The sequence below is a fragment of the Rhinichthys klamathensis genome, unplaced genomic scaffold (assembly GCF_029890125.1).
Source record: "Rhinichthys klamathensis goyatoka isolate OS25496 unplaced genomic scaffold, OSU_Roscu_1.1 h1tg000189l_1, whole genome shotgun sequence".
NCBI classification, from domain to species: Eukaryota; Metazoa; Chordata; class Actinopteri; order Cypriniformes; family Leuciscidae; genus Rhinichthys; species Rhinichthys klamathensis.
Genome location: NW_026606716.1, coordinates 372,501 through 388,588, shown reverse-complemented (window position 1 = coordinate 388,588; position 16,088 = coordinate 372,501). Strand labels below are relative to the sequence as shown.

Genomic DNA, 16,088 nt, shown 5'->3' with positions numbered 1-16,088 from the left:
ATGAGGAATGGGCTAAAGACTCCTCATAAACGCTATGTAAGAAAAAATGATGTAGATGTCGAAGATCTCAAAAATGAAGTTTATTACAGCATAGCAGTGGCAAGGGACACGAAGCACCTTGGGTTCACTGGCGTCAGAATGAACCCAGAACATTCAAATCTTAAACCTTTTATCCTGTTACTGTCCTCTTAATGTAAATGAAGTTGCTCTTGTCGTAACAGCTGTCTTCCCTATGTTAAGAATAACAAATTCCTTCTCTCCTCGCATGGAGCTGAAGCTCTGTCTTAAATGTAAATTAAGGATAACAACAAAAGTGGTCCCTCTGTGCCCACATCTTTGATCTTCTTTCAAATAAGAATGGCCAAATGTTTAAGGTGATAACATCTCTTTGAAGCTCCCTAATCAAGATGGTTCTTGAATACCCGCTGTCATTCCCACGCTATAGGTAATAAACGTGACTGATACTTTTAAGATTGTAAGGAATTAATTCTATGATAAATAAGCTCTTTTAAGTGAAGGAACATTTCAATACATCTATATTGGAGTGGAAGTTGGATCGGAGCAGACTATAATTTCTTACAGACCCCCCTTTGATGCTCTTGGCCCATAAGTAGCATCACGTCCACTCCCTTTTCCTAAATAACACCTCCCTTTCCTGGTGGGCAGGTGCCCAGTGGCGGTGCCATCCTGGCTTAGGTTGTCCCCCTATGGCCATCGGAGAATCTTACCCGTCATAGGAATGACACCTCATGCACACTGGTTACAGCTCTACTTCACTTGAGCAGAATTATCATAGTTGGTGTTAAGAAATTTTTTTTTTTTTTTTTTTTTTTTTTTTTTTTTGGAAAAGTATTTCTTGGGTTTGAGAGAGGTAATCAAGAACCATCACATCCAACGGGAACGTCCAATATTGATCATAGAATTATCTTCAACCTGACGTTTCAACATGGAACACATACAACATAACATAATGCACTGACCGATAATAAGAATGATACATACACAAACAGCAGTTTTAAAGGTAACATCCCAAAGTAAACCAGAATAGGCAATCGCCAAGTCTCCATCATGCATTTGCTTTATCAACACCTCGTCTTTCCCTTCAAGGCCTTGTTGCACTTTCACAATGTGACTATCTTTCCTTTGCATCAATGACATTAACATATTGTCTAATTTTGGTAACTCAAACTCAAATTCAGGGATGTTTTCCACAAAACCTAATTGTTCCTCTGAATTGGGTGACACTGTTTGTTGTGTAATATTTACATAAGGAAAGTAATAATTTCCTATAGACCATGTCGATTCGAGTGTCATACAAAATGAGGTTGAATTGATTGTACAAAATGTTTGATTATCGTTGACAGAGATGGAGAAGTGATTCAGAGTTGTGGTAACACATGTTTTTTTGTCTGATACTATTACCCTCGTGAAATTATTGTGCATATGAGTCAAACTGATTTCACAAGCCTCATAGCTTGTCTGGGGTGTTCCACACAATGGTTGTTTTTCCACAGCATCACATTCACAAATGAAACCAAATGGAGTTTTGTCACAACACTCTATATCTATACCTCGCCATTCTCCTGATTGTAGCTGAGTAACAAATTTGGGCAAGTCCTTCCTTTCCTTCAGCACATTTTCCTGTAGTATTCCTAAATTGTCCACACTTAGAATTTTTTTAAACACTTGTTCCTTCTGGAAAATTGGTACTGAAACGGTTAAAAGCATAGCATACATTTGTCTCATAAAACATCCAAATCTATCAAAACTATTCCCAGCAGAACAGGCCCAAGAAGTATCCTTTGGTTTATTTATCACGGTGTCATTCCACCACCTTAAAATCTGAATAGGTGGAATTCGGTTGGTGGGCTTTAATGGCTCTCCTCCATGGTGAGAGAAAGGTAGGTGTATACCTTCCATTAATGGACCGTAATCCAGCGGACTATAAAATCCAGGGGGAATCGGATGAGAGGAAATCTTGGCCATCTGTAGGATGTAACTGTAAGGGATGGGCAATTTGCATTTACCCAATCTATTCATAAATGTTTTTAAATTGTCTGAGGTGAAATTAAAACAATCTTTAAGTCCAAACCATTTCATAATGACCTCTTCAGTAAAAAGAGTCGATGGAACTTTTCCAGCCAGTACTTCTTCCATGACATGAGTGATTTCCTGATGTTTGATGGAAGCAAACTGTGCACAATATAGTTGTTTCTGCATACTGTTAAAAGCTTTCTTTGTCTTTTGGGCTATGATTGATAGCGTGGAAGCTATAGTGTGAACGTCCTGAACAGTTTCTTTTTCTTCATTTAGAGCTTCTTGCAAATATGCGTCCGTTTGTAAAACCTGTTGTCCGACGAGAGCTTTCAGTTTAAGCTCATTACGCTTCAGCTCCTGCTCACTTATCCAGTTGGATATGCCTAAACCTGCTCCAGAGGCTCCGAGCATCTTGTCTACAAACCCTAATAGCTTCCGTCCGGTAGGGGCTTCTCCAAGGTGATCTTTTGGTGGTTCTCTTGGTGACTGATCTGCCGGAGAGTTCATTGCTACAGCGCTATGGTACCTCAGGAAAACTGTAGTGATAAGGTCTTTATACATCTCTGTCACACCTTCTCCTCGGCATCGTCCATCCATGTCTGGAGACCATGCTGTTAGGTTTACTAAGACTGGAACATGGATCCATTGAATATTGTTGATCAGTACCCCTTGATAAGGCCTTGTCACCACTCCAGAGGCAGGCGCTGATTGCTGCTCTGGACACTCCTGCATCATCACCATCACTGGGAGGACTACAGCCACGATATAACACCACATCTTTATTTATCTCGGTTGGGGTTCTGAAAAATAAATGCAAATAGAAAGAAGAGTTACCCCCCCCCCCCCCCCCCTTTTTTTTTTTTTTTTTTTTTTTTTTTTTTTTAAACAAACAATAATAACAGAATTATCATTACAATGTATATACATAAACACATTATCACCAACAATAACAACAAATTATCAAATTAATTCATATTTTGAATTAAGAACAAACACACATTCCTGTTTTTATGTATTTGTTTCTTTAGGACTGTCATCTGATTTCTTATATGGTTTCATCTGATCAATGTGGAACCATTTCTTCACTGGTTGTCTGTTTTTAGCTTTATGACAGATTTTGTAAACTGTATCTCCACATTTGTCAATCACTGTGTATGGTCCTATCCAGTTAGCGGACCATGGACCCTCATGGTGATAGTTCTTTACCATCACCTCATCACCAAGCTCAAATTTCTGGACATGCACATCTTGGTCATAATACATCTTGTTGTATTTCTGACTGTGCCCAATTTCTTGAGCAGCTTGGTTATACATAGCTGTTAATGATTTACACAGATTCTTGAGGAATGTTTCTGTTGTCCATCCTTCAATCATAGGTTTTGGAACTTCAGATAAAAGGTGTTCTGGTAATCTCATTTTTCTCCCTGTCATTAATTCATGAGGACTAAAACCTGTACTTTTGTGAATAATCCCTCTAACTGACATCAATATACTTGGAAGGTTTTGAGACCAATTTGGACCATTCTCTAATACCATTTTTTTCAAAGCTGTCTTCAATGTTCTGTTCAATCTTTCTACCCCTCCAGATGATTGTGGATGATGTGCCAAATGGAGCCGATGCTTTATTCCAAGCAGTTTTGCAAGGTCTACATGAATTTTTCCTGTAAAATGGGTGCCTCTATCACTTTCTAAACTCAGAGGAAGGCCAAATCTACAGTAAATTTGTTCCCAAAGTACTCGTGCCGTGGCAGAAGCAGTATCAGACTTGATAGGAAAAGCCTCAATCCATTTGCTAAATGTGTCAACAATTACTAGAATATATCTGTATCCTCCTTTAGCTGCTGGTAAAGGACCAATATAATCAATCTGAAGGTTTGTCCAGGGGCCTTCCGCAAGGCATGTCGGTCTTAAACAGCCTTTCTTTTTAACCCCTGAGGGATTCATCTGGGCACATGTTAGGCAATTTGCACAATATTCTTTCACATCCTTATCCATGCATGGCCACCAAAACATATTCCATATCCTGTCCTTCACCTTTGTAACACCTAAGTGTCCTCCCTGATTGTGGATATGATATAAAATATCATTCCGCAATCTAGTAGGTGGAATCCATACTGGATTATCACTGTCTCTGTACAGTAGTATATCATCATGAATTATCAACTGTGCATCATGTGGTGCAAATGGGCCATCTATAATAGATTGACCATTTTTTTTCAGTCTTATTGCTTCTGTTATCAAAGGATCACTCTTTTGGGCACTTTTCAAATCTACTGGTTCTTTAAGAGTGATAGCTGCAATTGATTCATGCTCATTAATACCTGAAAATGTTATTCCTTCCACAGCCGCTTTCTTTGCTAATTCATCAACTATCAGATTTCCATCCCCATGTTTGTCTGTTCCTTTCTTCTGGTGAGCTTTAACTTTCAACACTGCAATCTTATGAATGCTATTTTCAGCAGATGACCATAATGCTTGTATCGGGCCACAATGAACTAAGGGTTGACCATCTGCACTGGTAAAACCCCTCTTCTGCCAAATCGGCAACTATTCTGTAAGAGAATTAACCACAAAGGCAGAATCTGAATATATGTTCAAATCTGAGTCTTTGATGACCTCTAATGTCTGTAATACCGCTGTCACCTCTGCTTTCTGAGCTGAAAAATGAGATGGGCATTTATACAGAAAATTTCCTCGATCAGAATGAATAGCAAAACCTGTATGGTACTTCCCATCTTGCCAAAACCTAGAACCATCAACATACACATCAACAGCTCCTTCAATAGCTTTTACCTCAAAGACACTTTCAGAGGATAAAGTGTGTTCGTCTTCACAAGTGTGTGGAGCACCTTCGTACAGAAGAGTTCGGGGTAGCATGGAGTTGGGTTTGTAGACAGTTTTCAAATTTTTTGATCCTAAATCCAACGTCCATCTGCCTAGTCTAGTACTAGATACTCCTTTCACTTTTCCATTTAAGAGAAGCTGTAAAGGAGTATGTGGCGTATGCAGTGTCACTTCATTGAAACCATAAATGTATTCAAAATGTGACATTGCCCAGTGAACTGACAAAAGATGTCTTGTACAGGAGTCAAATGCTTTTTCAACAGGGGAAAGTACTCGAGACGCATAAGCAATGGGACGCAAATTTCCTTGCACATCCTGCAGGAGGACAGTTGAAAGAGCTTCCTCTGTTGCAGCTGTCTGCAAAATGAATGGTTGTGTTCTGTCTGGATTGCGAAGGGCTGGAGCTTTTATTAGGGCTGCTTTCAATTTTTCAAATGCTGTCTGATGCTCTGGACCCCAATCTAAGGAATCATTTTTTTTCTTTTTTCCTGAAAGGAGAGAGTTTAGAGGTTTTGCAATGTCTGCAAAGCCTTCTATGAATTCCCTACAGAATCCCACTATTCCTAAAAATGATCTCAAAGCTGTCACTGATACTGGGACTGGAAGTCTCTGAATAATTTCCACCTTGTGTGGGTCAGGTGTACGCCCCCCTTCGCTTATCTTTATTCCAAGATAAGTGACTTCTGACTTAAGCAACTGAGCTTTTCTGGGATTCAATTTAAGTCCAGCCTCATCCAGCAACTGAAGTAGTTCTGCTAGCAAAGTGAGATGTTCTTCCCTGTCAGCTGTCTGTAACAACAAATCATCCACATATTGAATCAGACATTCAGGCTTAGAAAAGCGTTCCAGTATTTTAGCTAAACACTGGTGGAACAGGGTAGGTGAGTTCACAAAGCCTTGTGGAAGGACATTCCATGTGTACTGCGTGTTTCTGAACTTAAAAGCAAACTTATATTGACACTCTGGGTGTAATGGAATTGACCAGAAACCATTTGACACATCAAGAGCCGAGTAGTAGTTAGCCTCTGGTAAGAGAGATGCTAATACATCAGGGGTAGAAGCCACTACAGGTGCACAAGTCTGTGTACATTTGTTAAGTTCCCTGTAATCTATGCATAATCTCCAAGAATTGTCTGGTTTACGAACAGGCCAAATTGGGGCCAATGATGGAGAAAAACATGGCCTAATAACACCCTGTTCTAATAGAGAATCCACTGTACGCTGTATACATGGATTTGCCTCATCTGGATAATTATACTGTCTGAGAGAGGGTGGGTCACGACCTTGAATCTTCACTTCCATTACACTAGTGTCAACTCGGCCACAGTCATGTTTAGATTGAGCAAAAACATTTCTGTTTTTTCTCAAAATTTTGGACAATTCTGAATCTTCCACTGATAACAATGTATCTAAATCATAGTCCTCGGATTTTTTAATTGCATGTACAGCATGTACATCAGAAATCTCCACAACTTTATCTTCACTCTGAGGATTACGCCAAATACAATTGTTGCCATAGTCGATAATATATCCACGCTTAGTCATAATATCTGAACCTAGGATACTACGACCATCACCAGTTCTGCTGAGCCATACTTTGTCTTTGAATTGATCTCTTCCAATTTGAAATGACATATTATCTGTTTGTGATGCTAGAGATATTGTTCCATCAAAACCCTCCAATGTTATTGTCTTTTTACTGTTCAGTGAGGAATTGTCTGAATGAAGAATTGTTAATGAAGCACCAGAATCTACTAACCAATCATTGCATCGACCTCCAACAGCAATATTTACAATTGGTCTACCATGATTATCTCTTGACAGGGGTGCTACATGTTTTATGGAGGCCTGAGATCCCTATGCTGAGGAAGACTTGGCTTGAGATCTCTGCTTCTCCAAATTAGAACGAAGTTCCTCATTCTCCTTACTCAATCTATCTACTGTGGTCTTTAATTGATTCAAATCAATTTTTGGACCTGTTCTTTTGAGGTGAGATTTGCACACTCTGGATATGTGTCCTTCTTTACCACATGAGTAGCATACTGGGAGATTATCAGGGTTATAAGGAGGTGTTCTCTCTACTCTTTCTGCAGTATCGTGGTGTTCTTTTTTCCAATAGCCCTCACGATCATTGTTCTGATATGGAGTTTTAACATTTATTACAGATACAGGGTGAGATTTTTTTTCATTAGCATTATTGTTGTAGAACTGTGTCATTTTAGCAATTATGTCATCATATGCCGAAAGAGGTGTCACAAACATTGTCACAGCAGAACGGGTGAATGAATCACATTTGCTAATCAACGCAGTCTTGAAACTGATATCATTCTGAGTAATATCAGGATTGCCACTGAAGGTCTTAAATGTCTCCAGTAATCGTTCTGAGAATGCTGCTGGATGTTCCCCTTTTCTCATTTGCATCTCAGATATTCTATCCCAATTAACTGACATCACACCTAAGACTTCAAGCAGTGCCTTTTTCCTCTCTGACTTATTAGCAGTTCTGTTCTTTACTTTTTGATTTAGGGCTCCAGACAAAGTGTCAGGCAAACACATTCTCAACAATACACATGCATCACTATCTGTAAACTGGTACACTTCAGCATATCCCTCCAAGTTTTTCAGAAAATCTAATGGGTCGTGTTTGGCAGGGTCAAATTTCCCAATATTCTTGATCACAGCTTCTAATTCATTTGGATTAAAACCTCTGACTACAGTAGAAGTCATTGGTTCTTCTCCTTCTTCACTATCCCGCCTAGTCGTTGTAGCATGAACTGGTGCCATGGGAAACCTAACTGTACAGTCAGAATATTGGCTGTTTAATGACTGAGAATCCTGTTCCCAACCCTCAGCACTGTTCTCTTTCAAATCTGGCATCTCTGAAACCGGATTACAAAAAGTGACCCCTAATGTTTTACTTGTAATCTTCTGATCTGTGCCATTCTTTATAATGAACTGACAAGCCATATTTGCTTCTTCCAAATCATTAGACAATGTTTCCACAGAAGATCTAAGCATGCTATTGTTAGTTCTCAGAAGTGCAATCTCATTTTGCATCCTGACCTTCTCTTCTTTCCATGTCATTTCACAAGCCTGGTAAATTTTTTTTGAATTTAATCCTACACTGAAAAGCTCATTTTCAGCCTCTAACTCGTCTACTCTCTTCCTGGTTACTTTGTAGGAAGCAAAAACAGCTTGAAGCGCATTTGCGACCTTTCCTTTTTTGTTTCTAGGCATTTTGGGATAATTTTCAAACTTGGAAATTGCCCACTCATATGGTTTATCAACAATATTTTCTATTCCGTCAAACAATCCCTGAGAACCATGTTTAGCGATGTATTTCACAATCATTTCTTCCATTTTCAAAAATGTGTTATCGGACTTTACAGTAGGCTATTTCGTGATCTAATAGTTATTCCCAACGTCTGATATAATCACTACACGTTATCCAGTTCCTTTAGGATATTCGTTAGTCTAATTATTCACAGTTCGGACGCTAATGAATACATCAAACACCCTGACTGAACTTCTAAACTTAATCAAAACCACCATAGGCCTACTTCGGACCTTAAATTTCACTACATAAAACAGTTTAGGAAAAAAAAAAATGAACACTGTCACAGTACGTCGGACAAAACCACACTACGTCGGGTTTTATGTTATTTTCTTAAAACAGTTTACTTATCCACAGTATTTCGGGCTTAAACAATATTTATAAAATTTAAAACACTGCCACAGTACGTCGGGCAAAACCACACTGCTTCGGGTTCTTGTTTTAAATTTCACAGAGCCACAGTGTTAGATTTACTAATCTACTACACTATAAAACACAATCGTTGCGAAATAATTCTGTGACCACACTGCGTCGGGTCTATTCAATTACTTTAGAATTTCCTCAGAATTATTACAACTTTCACAATCGGTTTCAAATAGGCTGCATACACTTTTGTTTCGGTTACTTTAGAAACAACTGATCTAATATAATTCTGCCACCTCACTACTTCGGGTTGATTCAATTACTTTAGGATCTTAACAGAATTTATAAGAGACCAACACAAAGTTTCAGTTACTTTAGAAACTTTACACTTAAGCACTTTGTTTCAACTACTTTAGAAACAACAATTCCAAAACAACTCTGCCGCCGCACTGCTTCGGGCTGATTCAGTTCCGTTAGAATCTTAAACAAAATCGTACAGAATAAGCTTAACAACTCCTCCTGCTAATACTGAATAAACCAAATTCTCTTCTGTCCTTAAATTTTCCTTTTCTAGATTTTTTTAAATGAGGGGTTTCCTGACAAAAAACAGCATAAATGAAAGAAAACAGCTTTTTCTTACCTTTCCCCACTTTTTGTTGGAAACTCCTGGAAGGGTGGCTCGCCAATGTAAGAAAAAATGATGTAGATGTCGAAGATCTCAAAAATGAAGTTTATTACAGCATAGCAGTGGCAAGGGACACGAAGCACCTTGGGTTCACTGGCGTCAGAATGAACCCAGAACATTCAAATCTTAAACCTTTTATCCTGTTACTGTCCTCTTAATGTAAATGAAGTTGCTCTTGTCGTAACAGCTGTCTTCCCTATGTTAAGAATAACAAATTCCTTCTCTCCTCGCATGGAGCTGAAGCTCTGTCTTAAATGTAAATTAAGGATAACAACAAAAGTGGTCCCTCTGTGCCCACATCTTTGATCTTCTTTCAAATAAGAATGGCCAAATGTTTAAGGTGATAACATCTCTTTGAAGCTCCCTAATCAAGATGGTTCTTGAATACCCGCTGTCATTCCCACGCTATAGGTAATAAACGTGACTGATACTTTTAAGATTGTAAGGAATTAATTCTATGATAAATAAGCTCTTTTAAGTGAAGGAACATTTCAATACATCTATATTGGAGTGGAAGTTGGAATCGGAGCAGACTATAATTTCTTACAGCTACCAGAAGCTGGTGTCTGCTTATACATATTGTTTGCAGCAGGTCATAACAGCGAAAGGGTGTTCTACTAAGTACTTAAGATGCTTCCCATTAAGGTGTTGAATAATTTTGAGACTGCAGAAGTCATTAAAAGTTGCATTTTCAGTTGAATTTGGGGAAACCACTTGAAACATTTGTTGAGTTCAGCTATTTCATTAACTTTTGATTGATTTGTTGATTGCAACTGTACATTCCTAAAGTTCCTTGAGCTCAGCCACTCGGTGTCCTAGAGCGAAGGCACCTTAAAGACTTGTTTTTGGAGTGGGCTTTTCCAAATGCTGCCAGTCCTGTCATAATCAAACCTTGTTCCAGTGACTCCTCCCTAGACCTTCCGCAAACCTATTCACACTTGCCAAGGACCCAGAGCCAGTGCCTATACCCACCAAAGACCCAAAGCCCCTGCAGACCTGAGGCCTAAGCCAGCCTGAGGTCTCAGGTCTCACCATGTGTGTTAGCCAGCCCCAAAATACGTGTCAGAGCTTGAGCCAGAGCCAACATCCACCCCAAATCTCAAAACTGCACTCTATATGATTGGACAACAAACCAGAGCCCACCACAGACCCAGAGCTTGAGTCTGCTGTGATTGACCAGGTTTGTGAGCCGGTATCCATGTTATATTCATACTCCGTGTAAGCCTATTCCTCTCCTGGCGACCTCCTTGATTCCCAGATCCCCTCCCACTTCCAAGCCCTGTTCTGTTAGGGTCCTGTTCCACTCCCTGCTCCTCTAATAACACCATTCAGTTCTTCTGCCCCGCCTGAGCAGGCTCCCTTCACCCCCTCGGCTCCTCCTTCAGTGGCTCTGCCCAGCTGCTTGGATCCGCCTTTGGCTTCCAGGTCTCTAGTTCTGCCCAGGTGTGTTTATCCCTTAGCTCCACCTCGTGCCTCCGAGCACCGGAATCCGCCTTGCCCTCAGACCCATCGGCTCTGCCGGGCTCCCTCGTCCCTCTGAATCCATCTTGGTCAATTGTTGCTCTGGCTCCTCTTCAGACTTCAGAGTCTCCAGCTACACTTCAACCTCCACTACACTACACTACACCAACACCCCTCTGTCTCCACCGGTCTCCTCCATCCCTCTGGATCTTCCATGGTCCTCAGTCCCACTGACTCTGACCTTGTCTTCCAAGTCCCCATCTCCTCCTCGGTCCCACAAGCCTACAGCTCCACATTGGCCCTCCTAGCCTGCGATGTCACCCCAGGTCATTATCTTTGTCACGACCCAGCTCCACCTCAGTGGGTCAGGCTTTGAGCTTCATCCTGGCTTCATCCTTCCATCGGTTCTGTCATGGACCTTCGTCCCAATGGCTTTGCTCTGGGTTGCTCCCTGGCTCCGCCCTCAGTTGGCTTTCCCTGGCTCCTTCCTCCAGCATCTCCTCCTTGGTCCTTTGTTCCACTCAATATCCACTATTGTCTTTGCATTAGTGAAACTGCTACGTTGATTCTCACCTTTTGAATAGCTTTCTTTGCTTTTGTTTTATAAATAAAAGTAAATCTGCTGCAATTAAGATCCTTCCTTACTTGCACCATGACAATTATCTGCAATTACAGTTTAAAAAAAAATGTATATACTTAATTAATTAAATACAATTATGCTCACTTTTTTCCATAAGGGTGCATCTGTCTGATTTTAAGATAAGCGTTAAAACCAGAAGGATGAAACAACTCTCAGAAGCACAGACACCCTGGTCATGAACTGCTCTTTAGATATATATTTATTTTTTAAAAAGCAACACTCACAGTGTTACATACTGACTGAGTGTGTCAGGAGAGAGAATGAAATGAAAGATACACAATTTCTGATGATGCACTCCTGGCTTAAATTAATTTATCAATGCAGGAATTCCAAACATTAGAAATGGCTTTGAGATGTATTTGATTAGGTGCTGCTATTGCAGCATTCATCAGTGTCATGAAAGGAGACATGCGGCTATATGTTTTGTGAGAGTTGGAGAACAGCAAATGTTTGTGAGCCGAGAGCAGATGGAAACACCATCACCACCTTCTTCTCTGTCATGTCTTCATATTCCAGAGGGATGGTCATGCCCATTGTTTTTGTGAAGAAAAGTACTATATTTACAGATGGGATAACTCAGTAAACTCCTATGAGACTTCAATCTTTCCGCTGTTTTACTCCAATCCATCAATCGTGTAGTTTTCAGTTCCCAATGGCACAATTACAGCAACAATTTACCTCAATAATAAAAGCTAACTAAATAGGCAGCTGTGCAAAGTTCACATGCATACACCCTTTTGTAACATTGTTCTGGGGAAGATTAGTGATATTTTTTTTATCTCCGTCCAATAGGACTGAAAACAGAACACAAATAACACAATGTGGTGACCTCAGTGTTTCAAGCTTTGCAGATCCCGGTCATTTTCTCTGCTCCATCCCTCCCTTAATTCACCTGCACTTTAGTTTTCTGTTGTGCTCAGGCTTGAACACAAGCACCTGTTACAGTGCCTCAAAAGAGCCCAAACTACACACCATCATAATCACATCCTATCATAACAAACATACCCAATAATACTATCACAATAATATTGAGGACAGAATAAACACCGATACTGTAATCTACTGAAGATGTAAAAAGCCTGTAGATGTAATTTCCACTTAAATTAAAATGTGCTCTACAACAACTAATTGGAAAACCAATAGCACACATACAGTGTCAATCTTTAATGTTATTGTGATGCTGTGACAGTGGAATGAGGGTGTGAATTAATTATGTCATTCAAGATATAATCAAATCATGTTGTTCTTATTATATTTTAAAACCTTTACAGACACCGGAGCATTAAATGTAGAACTCTTCTATAAAATCTGCTGATTACAGATGTAAGCACTTTCAAACATGTGTGGTATTTTGAGCTGATGCATAGTCTGATGCATTTAAAATACATGGTCTTAAATTTTCATGAATCTCTTAGCAAAGAGGGAGTGTTTTTGTGTGAGTTTGTTGTGTTCAGATTCAGAATGTCTCTAGTAGTGTGAGGATCCTCAGTTGTTTAGTGTATGATGTCCAGTTCACACCTTACGATTCTGGCCACAATTTGGCCGTCTGAGACAAGTTTTGTGAATCCTAAAATATTTCTCTGATCCTAGGCTAAAATCTGAAGTCCTTGATTGCTAGTTTGACATGTTCACAGCCATGTTCCTCCAACTAAATTCTGGCAGTGTCAGAGGTTTTGAGAGACAGCTCTGTGACTTCTCCCACGACAACCATCAAACCAAAAACCAATAGGAGCGTAGCATCCGATTGCAAATGAGGCAACAACAAACCACCACTTGCTCCACCGCAAACACACACATCTGACATTAATGACAACTGAGATCCTACAGTGTGACACGGCTTACAGCGGGGATCATGTCCATGTCTGACAAGCAACAGTTGTAAAGGACTATTATAAATGACGGCAGTGTGAACCTGGCTTAACAAAGTTGAAAAATGTATGATGCCTGTAGTGTTTTACTATCTGTCCAGATGTTCTTCCTAATCAAACACACCTGATTCAACTCTTCAGTGCGTGTGTGTGTGTGTTCACTACTCACTGCTGCTAATGTGTGTGCAGTAACTTGGATGGGTTAAATGCAGAGGACAAATTTCAAGTATGGGTTACAATACTTAGCCTTCATTTCACTTCAAAGGGGCCGTTTACACAACACTGTTTGTTTATGCGTTTTGGTCATTCATTTTGGGGGCCTGAAAATGCACACTTTTGAAAACAGATTTCAAAATGTTACCATTATCATCTCCATGTAAACTGCAGAAAAGCAAATTTGTGACGTTTTCACGATAAGATGACGTCATGCGCTTTAGGTGTAGGCGCATGGTGTTTCTTTTACAAAGTGGCATCACCAACTACTGGCCTGGCATGAGTAGTTTTCAGTTTTCGCTGATCCGTGTGAACAGGGATTGTTTTGACATACGTGAAAACGCGAAGGAAAAACGTTTCCGTTTTTAGTACATAGTTGTCATATAAACATATGCATATAGGCTCATGAGTTAGTATGAGGCACTAAATATAAAGCACGTCTCATGATTAGGACTTGGATTGTGTACTTTTCTCACATCAAAGTATATCGACAGTGTTGTCCCATCCTACAGCGTAAATTCTGAAGATTCAAATCATGTTCTTCACAAACTGAAGTTCAGCAAGTGCACAGCAAAAACTCCAGTGTTAAATAAAATCTCCTGGGAGTTTATTTGGCTCCAGACTTAAGAGTGTTAAAGTATGATGTTAAATATTAAATGAACACTGAAGCAGTAATAGTTAATGAGATAATAAAGTAATTAATTGAGTGATGATTGACCATTGTTGAAGACACCTGATGATAACAAACAGAATCACTGAGGGAGAAAAATCACAAATGTTTCTGAATATGCTGTTTGTCACCATTGCTGAGATTCATACGCTGATTCTTGATGTCTGTGTGTGCCTAAATAAAATATATATATATTTTAAATTCAGAACAACTTTTTACTAATCCTTTGGATTATTTTGAAAAAGCTCTTATGCTGGAGAGCTCTTATGCTCTTATGCTGTTTACTAGCTTGCTACTCTTACTAGCTCTTTTGCTGTTTACTAGCTTGCGCGTTCACGGCAGGCTCCGCTGTGGAGGGAGGGCTGTAGCGCAGCAGAGAGCAAGGGGGTGGGACCTGTAAGTTGTGCTTGTTCAAATTTTCAGGCTAAGTCAACGTTTTCTCAAAACTCCCTACTGCAGCTTTAGCACTGTTTTTGCTGTGTACAGTGTTTAAAACAACTCTGCCTTCATTTGTCACATACCGGTATACGTGCTGAACCAAAAATATTCCGTGTACTTTTACACATATGTGTACCTGGAACATAATTTGATTCTGAAAAGGATAAATCCTCTAAACACATTAAACACATCAAATAGATCTTTTCAATATGTTTTCTATTCATTACTGCAAGCTTTGTGTATATTTATTATTGAGCTAAAAACTCTATATCTATTTAACCCTCTGGGGACCAGAAACGCGCCCGCGCGTTTTGCCGTTTTTTTTTCACATAGCAGAAAAATAGACTTAAAATACTCTGTTGATTTTGATCGTATATATAAGTGTTATACATCAATCGATCCTGTTAATTGTCTATTATTTTTCTGTATACTCACAATAAAAACAAAGTTTTGTGCTTTTTGTCAAATAAAGAAAAATAAACATGATGCGAGTTTTGCCTTCTCTCTGTCAGTGCAGTCCATTCTGAAACACGTCCGAAAAATTAACTCTAACTCTGCAAATACTTGTCATACAGGCACGAGAGGTTTTTCTTTATGAAGCTTGAATTCTCTTCTTTTTAATGATGTAATTTATATAAAAAACAAATATTCTCAGTTTATGTAATCTGTATGAAAAGAGAGTGCTGTCAGATTTTTTTTCCCCAGCTCATTACACTTCATTACGCGTTAATCTGACACGCCCACGGAGGACGCGCGCTATTCAAACGCAAATGTCGAGGCAAGCCATGACAATGCCCACATCAGCCGTTCCACCGCGGCGGTAAAATGTGGGGTGTATTTGCTGCCTTTTACCGCCAAGAGGCGCTACAATCATAGACTCTGAAAAGTGTTTGTTTATTCTCTCTAATGCGTAATCTGCTGCCGCACCGCACTGATTCAGAGCGATTGAAAGCTGGTAGCAGATGAATTCAACAAGTGAAACGTAGTTAAAATAATTCATAATCACAATACTGAAATTAGGCTACTGAAATGAAATTGAATAAATAATGAAAAAGTAAAACATTGCAATAAAAACAGTCACAGACGTATAGACGATAGCTCAGTGGTTAACGCAACAACACGAGCTTCGAGGAGCTTCAATCGACTCGGATCGAATCTCAATGTAGCATACATGTTGTTAACCGATGTTGCCCTACAGCGTTTATGTTTAACCTTCTTGATGCTTAAATAGCTAACTGTTTATAACTGTTTACTTATTTAAAGTCAAGAGTTTTGTTTAATTATTATTACAACATAAATTTGCTACATTCCTGGAACCGCAGCCGCTGCACAAAGGACAAAAACTGATGAAGGAAGATTGTCAGCCGATTGCATCAGAAAATGAAAATGAAGAAGCACGTCTTTAGTCTGCTAAATTATTGTGTAATGTAAAAGAACACTAAAATTACTTAAGTTTGAAACCAAGTTCGAACATTTCAAGGTTTAAATAAAGTGTCGGGACAGTTTTTTTTATTTAAAACAGGGTTGCATCGGGT

General features: G+C 39.4%; 1 protein-coding gene and 2 long non-coding RNA genes across 3 annotated transcripts in view; all 3 read right to left on the bottom strand.

The window, feature by feature from the left end:
* LOC130095241 (transmembrane protein 235) overlaps positions 1-16,088 on the bottom strand; it is a 67,588-nt gene that overhangs the window by 9,045 nt on the left and 42,455 nt on the right. The gene's annotated exons all lie outside the window — the stretch shown is intronic.
* Positions 61-1,075, bottom strand: LOC130095242 (uncharacterized). The gene is made up of 2 exons (XR_008808065.1): positions 333-1,075; positions 61-230 (listed from the first exon to the last, which is right to left on the bottom strand). It is a non-coding gene; the product is annotated as an uncharacterized LOC130095242 (long non-coding RNA).
* LOC130095243 (uncharacterized) lies at positions 9,290-9,774 on the bottom strand. Its single transcript, XR_008808066.1, has 2 exons — positions 9,562-9,774; positions 9,290-9,459 (listed from the first exon to the last, which is right to left on the bottom strand). It is a non-coding gene; the product is annotated as an uncharacterized LOC130095243 (long non-coding RNA).